Raw genomic sequence first — 7463 nt, forward strand, 5'->3', positions numbered from 1 at the left:
AGCTGTAGGTCAAAGGGCACAAAGCTGAAGTTTTGTCCAATAAATAAATTCTAATGTATAACTTCAGGGCTGTAGTTAATATATACTGGAAATTAGCTAAGAATGTGTTTTACGTATACTTATAACACAAAAGATAACTGAAATAGGTTATTTTGCTTGACTAGAAATATATAGGTTTATAAAAACGTGCACTTTATACAATTAAAAAAAGTTACACCTAATCTTTCTGACATTGCTAGGGTATCAATGAGTAACATCCTGTATTATAGGGGAAATAACAGGAATTCAGAGAGATTGAATTATTCACCTGAGGACTCCTATCTAGTTGATTGCGGCCAGTTTTATACAATCCAGAGCATATTGAGTCCTAAGGATGCCAGACTTGTACCTAGTTGATGACAACTATTCTCAGATGGCATCTAGTGTGGCTAACACTAATCCCCAGCTCAAAGTAAGATTGTGACTCAGATTAAATGCCTGCAGGGGGAATACAGCTCCAAAACCAGTTTTTCTCACTCCTAATTTTGTTTAGAGACAAAATAATTTTTTTTGTCTCCAACAGATTTTTAGTATTGTACAGTACCAACTCTAGAACAATAATGTTTCTAAGACAAAATCAAACAGGCCTAAATTCTGCATGACCATGAGAAATAAGATAGCTAATTTAGTAAGTATCTATAATGCTTTGTGACTGGTAAATGTGAATTTTTTTCACTACATCTTATTGAACAATTATTATTGGGTAGCAGCAGTACAATAGCTCATGTCTTTCACTGAACTGGAGCAGAGATTTAAAAATAGGAGTAAAACAGTAATTATAGTACAGTGGTTCATAATAATTATTGCCTAAAGGTGTGAAATAGGATAAATATTCTAACACACACCTCTTCTTCAGGGAATCAAAGAGAATTATATCAAGTATCTAGCAAAACCTATTTCACATAGAAAAACCTATGTTTTGCTATAGAAATACATCTTCGAGCAAGAGCCCTAGTTCCTTATTTCCAATAAGAGTGACACTCTCGAGACCATATGTAGAAATTTTTGAACTATCTATATATAATTAATATGCAATTATATGAAAAGGCTGAGCAACTTAGAGGAGCAGTGAAACACATAGTAAAGAGCTTAAGTTCTGAAATCAGCTGGTTTATGTATTGCCTCTGCTTCTGACTAGTTACGAAACTTGGCAGAACTTCTCTGTGCCTTGGTTTCATCTCCTGTAAAATGGCATGCAGAGTAACTTCTCAAAGGGTTGTTGTGAGACTCATAAGTGATCAAGCTAAGAATTTTGAACCATACATTCAAGAAATGGTGACTCTAGTCTCTATGTTAGTCACTCTGCAGGTATAATATTACAGAAGCAATATCAAATGATTACAAGCCTTTTAAACTATGTATATACTTTTTTTTTTTTTGCCTCAAAAAGTGACATTTATTGGGAACCAGCAGTTAGCGTAATGGCTATGTCGCTGTACTCCCACATAGTCGACCGCAGTTCGTGTCCCGGACCCGGTGGCTTAAAACTCACGCCGGGCGCGTGTGCGTGCGTGCCCAAGAGCCCGAGAGGAGAATGGGAGAGAAGGGATTGCGGCGTGACCATCCCCCCTGGGAGGGTGATTTCTCGCTTTCTGTCTCTATGTCTCTCTCTGTCTGTCTGGCGAGCGCACGCGCCCTACAGTGAAAATCTCTCCAAAAAAAAAAAAGTGACATTTATTCAAAGAAAAAAAAAAGAAAAAAAAATGACAAGATGTCCATCCCTTGACTCCCTTCCCTCCCCCCTCCTGCTGCTCCCTCAGCCCTCCCCAGGACTGAACCCTGGCTGGGGCGAGGTTGCAGGACATCCCTTCTCAGATGAGGTCAGCAACATTGAGGGCCATCTCCTCGATGGAGGTGTTTTAGAAAGTCTCAATGTCTCGAAGAGTCCTCTTGTCTTCTTCTGTTACCATGTTAATAGCCACGCCCTTATGACCAAATCGTCCACCATGGCTGATTATGTGGATATAGTTTTCCCTGTTGGTGGGAAGGTCATAGTTGATGACTAAAGAAACTTGTTGCACATTGGTGCCTCTGGCCAGCAGGTCAGTAGTGATCAATACTCTGCTGGAGCCAGAATGGAACTCCCTCGTGACTACATCTCATTCCTTTTGGTCCATATCTCCATGCATGGCAGACACAGTGAAGTCTCGGGCGTGCATCTTCTCAGTGAGCCAATCCACTTCCTACGGGTGTTGATGAAGATGACTGCCTGGGTGATGGTCAGGATTTCATACAAGTCACACAGTGTGTCCAGCTTCCACTCCTCTCATTCCACATTGATGTAGAACTGACAGATACCCTCCAGGGTCAACTCTTCCTTCTTGACAAGAATCTGAATAGGGTCCCTCATGAACTTCTTGGTCACCTCAAGCACATCACAAGGCATTGTCGCTGATAGCAAACCACCCGAGTGTTGTTATTGAGCTTTTGGAATATGTCATAGATTTGGTCCTTCAATCCATGGCTTAACATCTTGTCAGCTTCATTCAATACAAACATCTTGATATATTTGGGAGACAGGTATTTCTGGTTAAGCATATCAAACACATGGCCAGGGGTACCCACAATGATGTGGGAAGCTTCCATTTGCAGCTTCTGCACCTCAGCACGTATGATGGTGCCCCCAATGCAGGCATGACAGGAGGCACCCATGTAATCCCCTAGTACCATGACCACCTTCTGTATCTGTTGAGCCAATTCTTGAGTGGGTGCCAAGACCAAAGCCTGAGTGGCCTTTAGATCTAATTCGATCTGCTGCAAAACCAATATGGCAAATGTGGCCATTCTCCCAGTCCCAGATTGGGCTTGAGCAATCACATCATAACTCTTGATACAAGGAAGAATGGCTCGCTGCTGGATGGCAGAGGGCTTCTCAAAACCATAGGCATAGACACCATGGAGAAGGGACTCTGAGAGGTTCATATCATCGAAGCTGTCAACAGTCTTGTTCCAGTTACTCTCGATGCCTTTGGGCTCCATTCCATCAGGACCATTGTCTCTGGATCAGGAATCCTGACTCACAGACATGATCCTTAGAAACTCTGTATATACTTATAATTCAAAAGGTATTACATCAGATCCTAGAGAACCTTCCTGCTCCATTGCAAATGCCAGTTGTCAGGAAGTCTTTCCTCCATCCTCTGTTTTAATGTATTTCAGAAATGTAATATGTACTGCTTTGAAGCTGAGAGCTCATTGATTAGCTCTCATTTACCAAGATTACAACAAATTAGATTTAACTGTGACTGGCATGTGAACGATCTGATATTGGACATGGATGAGGAATATTGTTATATAAACCACAGAGCATTTAATTTCTTTTAAGTAATGAGATTTTATGTGGTTGTTGTATTCATTTCAGACTTATCAATATGCACTTTATGGTACATTATCTTTTGGTTGGAATATGAATGAATGAACACCTATCTGAGGTATATCCAGGTAGAATCTTGGTTCCTGAATAAATAAAATTAATTTTGTAAGCCAGTGTGATAGAAATAATTTAGAAAGCTCTAGTGGGTCCATAGTTGAAGCTAACATTCTATCATTTTAACTATACATAGGTAGGCATTGCCCCTGCAAGAGAATGTCATTAGGATCTAATATATAGTTCCTTTTACTCTTCTTGGGACTCATGATTCCTTAAACAATAAGCTAATAAGCTTCTCACTGAGAGGAATCACATTCTCAGTTTGGTAGGGATTCCTGTTCTTACCATGCTAGTGCTCTCTGCACCTTAGCAACAATTACGAGTGGTCTGAGGCCTGGAATAAACAGTCTTGGGTGAGAGCAGCTCATATCTTATAAAGCACCATAAAACACAAAATAAGAAATAATAAGACTACAAGCACTATCTTCTTAAATCATAGACAGTACCACTAATTTATAGCTAAAGAGAGAATTTGAAGTTATACCTTGGTAGGTTGGTCATAATTTAATGGAATTTAAATCCACTGATGGTGTTGGTCCTGCCCTACTATATGCGAGAGTCATGGAAGACTAGTCGCAGATGAACCTCAGTGCTTGTAACAGCAATGACTCCTCTGGAGGAGTCCAACCTTGTGGGGCCCCAGGATCTGTTTTGAGCCTTTGACCTTTGACCCGACCTAGGAATAAAAATTAGCATGTCAGCAAGGCTGCTTGCTATTTGGTCCAGAAAACGGTGGTAGCCTTGCTGGGAAGCGACCCCCCTCTGACTCCCTGATATATTATAAAAAAATTATTTAGTACTCTTGAGTATGTAATAAGATTTTCCCAAAAGTCCTCCGACCACTCCCCTCTGCCCTGATCACCTACTGTTCATTACAATGCTTTATCTCCGTGGTCACAATAGAGGGTGGGCTGAAGTTCTATCTAGGCAGAAATGATCAACCTTTGGAAGGCCCTTCACGATACACTTAACATAAACTTAAAGATAATCTTTTCTTCTTTTTTTAAAAAAAGATAAAATTAAGTTTTAGATCCCTATAAAACTATGTAAGTTCCATTCTTTATTGCGCTTCATAAGAACTAATGTCTATACTTGAGATTTTCTTTTCTCAGCATCGTGCTCAGTAATCACAAGATGGCTGCTGCCACATCAGTTGATAATTATCTCTGCTTGCTGGAGCTGCTTTCCCGAAACTGCATTCCGTGAAGACCCACCTACATCAAGTGAACAATTGCGGAACCGCAATAGACCCACCCTTAATCCAACCCTGAATGGAACCTACGATCCCTATTGAACTGATCATTAGAACACGTAGCCCCTCACCCATTTACTTGCATGTATCACATTTTCAATAAAAGGCACGATAATTCCTGGCAGTTGTCACTCTTCAGAGAGCAATCTCTGGGGATGTCTGACTGAGGACGTGCATGAAAATGGCACTGAGGCCTTAGTCTTCCTTTCTAGTGCCACCTCCGACGAGTCAACCCACCCCTGCCGAGGCTGGACCCTGGCACTCCTCCAGCCATATGCTTCCCAGGTCTACCTCAGAATGTCTCTCTGAGCACACAGGGCTAGGTTTACCCCTCTACTTTCAACCCCCGGCACTTTTTTGTTTTTTGTTTTTTGTTTTTTACATTTTATCTGTACTTTATTACACTTACTAGTATAGTGCTTTATGATGTGAATATGTTCTTTAGTTATTTTTGTGAAATATGAAATAACTGCCTTTCAACTTTGTCACACACTGTGTGAGACCCAGGACTGGTCTTAGGCTTTCAGTTTAATCTGGTGGCCTCCTTTGTTTTTAGCATATAGCAGATGATTAGCAGATGCCAGGTGGCTGATTAAAACTTCCTTCTACTCAGAATTGTTATCCTTAGGCCAGGCTCCTGTGATGCAATTTCTTCTTTTGAAAATAGCTTTTGCCTTTATTTAAATCAGGGTCACTCTATTTAAGGATAATGGTAATTCTTGCTTAAAGTAGGCATGAAGCTGTAGAGTAGCTTATTATCTCTTTTTTTCCTTGTAAGTATTTTTATAATTAATTAATGAAATTTTCCCAGCATGAATATGTTGTGTATCAGTCCAAAGATATTATCATATACATTATCATCAGCAGATAACTTTCCATTTTCGTGTTTGTTAAATGTTTTTCTTTTTCTCCCCGATTCCTTCCCACATGGTCTCTAGTATCTATAGTTGCTCTCCCTGCTTTTCTAACTTTCAGTCTTTCCATTTCTGCCATACAGTGCAGGCATTCAGTATATATTTGGTTATTGTATTTTTCAAAGTTCATTTATATAAAGAACAAAGTTCAATCAATAATTTATTGGCAACTTTGTTTGATAACCTTTGCATCTTTCAGTGAACTTAATAATTTCTCATTCATAGAAGGACCTGTATTTATCAGTGAAAACCTGAACAAGGTGATGATTTACTACCTCATCTAAGTTGAACACTATACTACACAAGGTGTTTTGAGGAAAATGAAAGAAGTGGAAGTCTGGGTAAGGTGAGTCAGGCGAGTATAGTGGGCGTGGCAACACATCCCATCCAAGCTCCGATCATTTTTGGTAATCAAACTTGTGTGTGGTCTTGTGTTGTGATGGATCACAACTCCTTTACGATCAACAAGCTCTGGATGTTTCTGGATGATGGATTCATTCAAACTATCTACTTGCCAACAGTACACATTTGACTTGATTGTTTGGTTTCTTGGTAGAAGCTCAAAAAACACACCTTTAAAATTCCTCTACACTGAGAGCATAACCTTCTTCTGATGAATGTCTGCTTTTTATGTAGTTTGAGGCAAATAATCACATTAGGACCAAGACTGTTTGCATACCATATTGTTGTAAAAAATCCACTTCTCATTACTAGTTAGCAGTCGCTTCAAAAAAGGATCGATTTCCTCATGTTTAATGAGCATATCGCAAATGTTTATATGCGCCACCAAATGAACTTCTTTGAGTTCACAAAGAACCTAAATATTGAGCTTACTTACTTATACCAGCTTCTTCAGGTAGTTGTAAATGCTTGCATGATGGATATTCAATATTTCTGCAATCTCTCATGCCATATAACATGACTTGATTTTGACTTGATCAGTACCTTTATTTTTATTTTTCTAAAAAAATTTCGAGAAATTTTTGTTATAGGGTGCATGTGCTCGCTGGAAAGATAGAGAGACAGACAGAAAGCAAGAAATCATCCCCTGGGGGGATGGCCACACCACAATCCCTTCTCCATTCTCCTCTCAGGATCTTGGGCATGCACACACTTGCACCCGGCATGAGTTTAAGCTACTGGGCCCAGACTTGAACCATGGTCGACTACATGGAATTCCAGCGACATAGCCATTACATCAACTGCTGGTCCCAATCAATGCCTTTATTGTGTTGCCATCAACCTCAGTGGGCCTCCCTGACCAGGAGTGTCATTGAGATAAAAATCACCAGCATGGAATTTCATGAACTATAGTTGGCATTGATGCTTTTTGTAGGCCATTGTCACCATAAACTGTGTGCAACTTTTCACAAGTTTGACATGCATTCTTTCCTTACAAAAGTAAAACATTAAAGTATGGTGGAAATGCACAGTTTAGTCTTCCATCTTCAACTTGTTGTAAAATCCTCAGGACTCAACCAATTGCTCAATTTTTTTTTTTTTTCTGAATGAAGCTAGAACTATGACATGGCAGTAACAGACATGCAGATGACTCTAGTACTTCCAAAAATGAACCAGCACCATCTATTACAAAAATGCATTATGACTTTTCTGAAAACCCAATACTAAGTAGGGACATAAAATACCTCTCTTTCTTTTTTTTCTTTTTTAAAAATTATTTATTTAATTTTATTTATTCACTCATTTATTTTTAATTTGACCGGAGAGAGACACAGAGAAGGAAAGAGAGAGAGAGGGAAAGTGAGAAAAGAAGTCACCAGGTCCAGTACTTGAACCGTGGTTGGCCATGTGGGAGTGTCCAGCACCT

At 39.6% G+C, this 7463-nt stretch overlaps 1 pseudogene; it reads right to left on the reverse strand.

Moving 5' to 3' along the window:
- Window positions 1-1850: 1850 nt before the first annotated feature.
- LOC102501892 (eukaryotic initiation factor 4A-I pseudogene) lies at window positions 1851-3066 on the reverse strand (annotated as a pseudogene).
- Between the last annotated feature and the right edge of the window lie 4397 nt (window positions 3067-7463).

The sequence above is a fragment of the Tupaia chinensis genome, unplaced genomic scaffold, assembly GCF_000334495.1.
Source record: "Tupaia chinensis unplaced genomic scaffold, TupChi_1.0 Scaffold000093_1, whole genome shotgun sequence".
In the NCBI taxonomy this organism is placed as follows: Eukaryota; Metazoa; Chordata; class Mammalia; order Scandentia; family Tupaiidae; genus Tupaia; species Tupaia belangeri.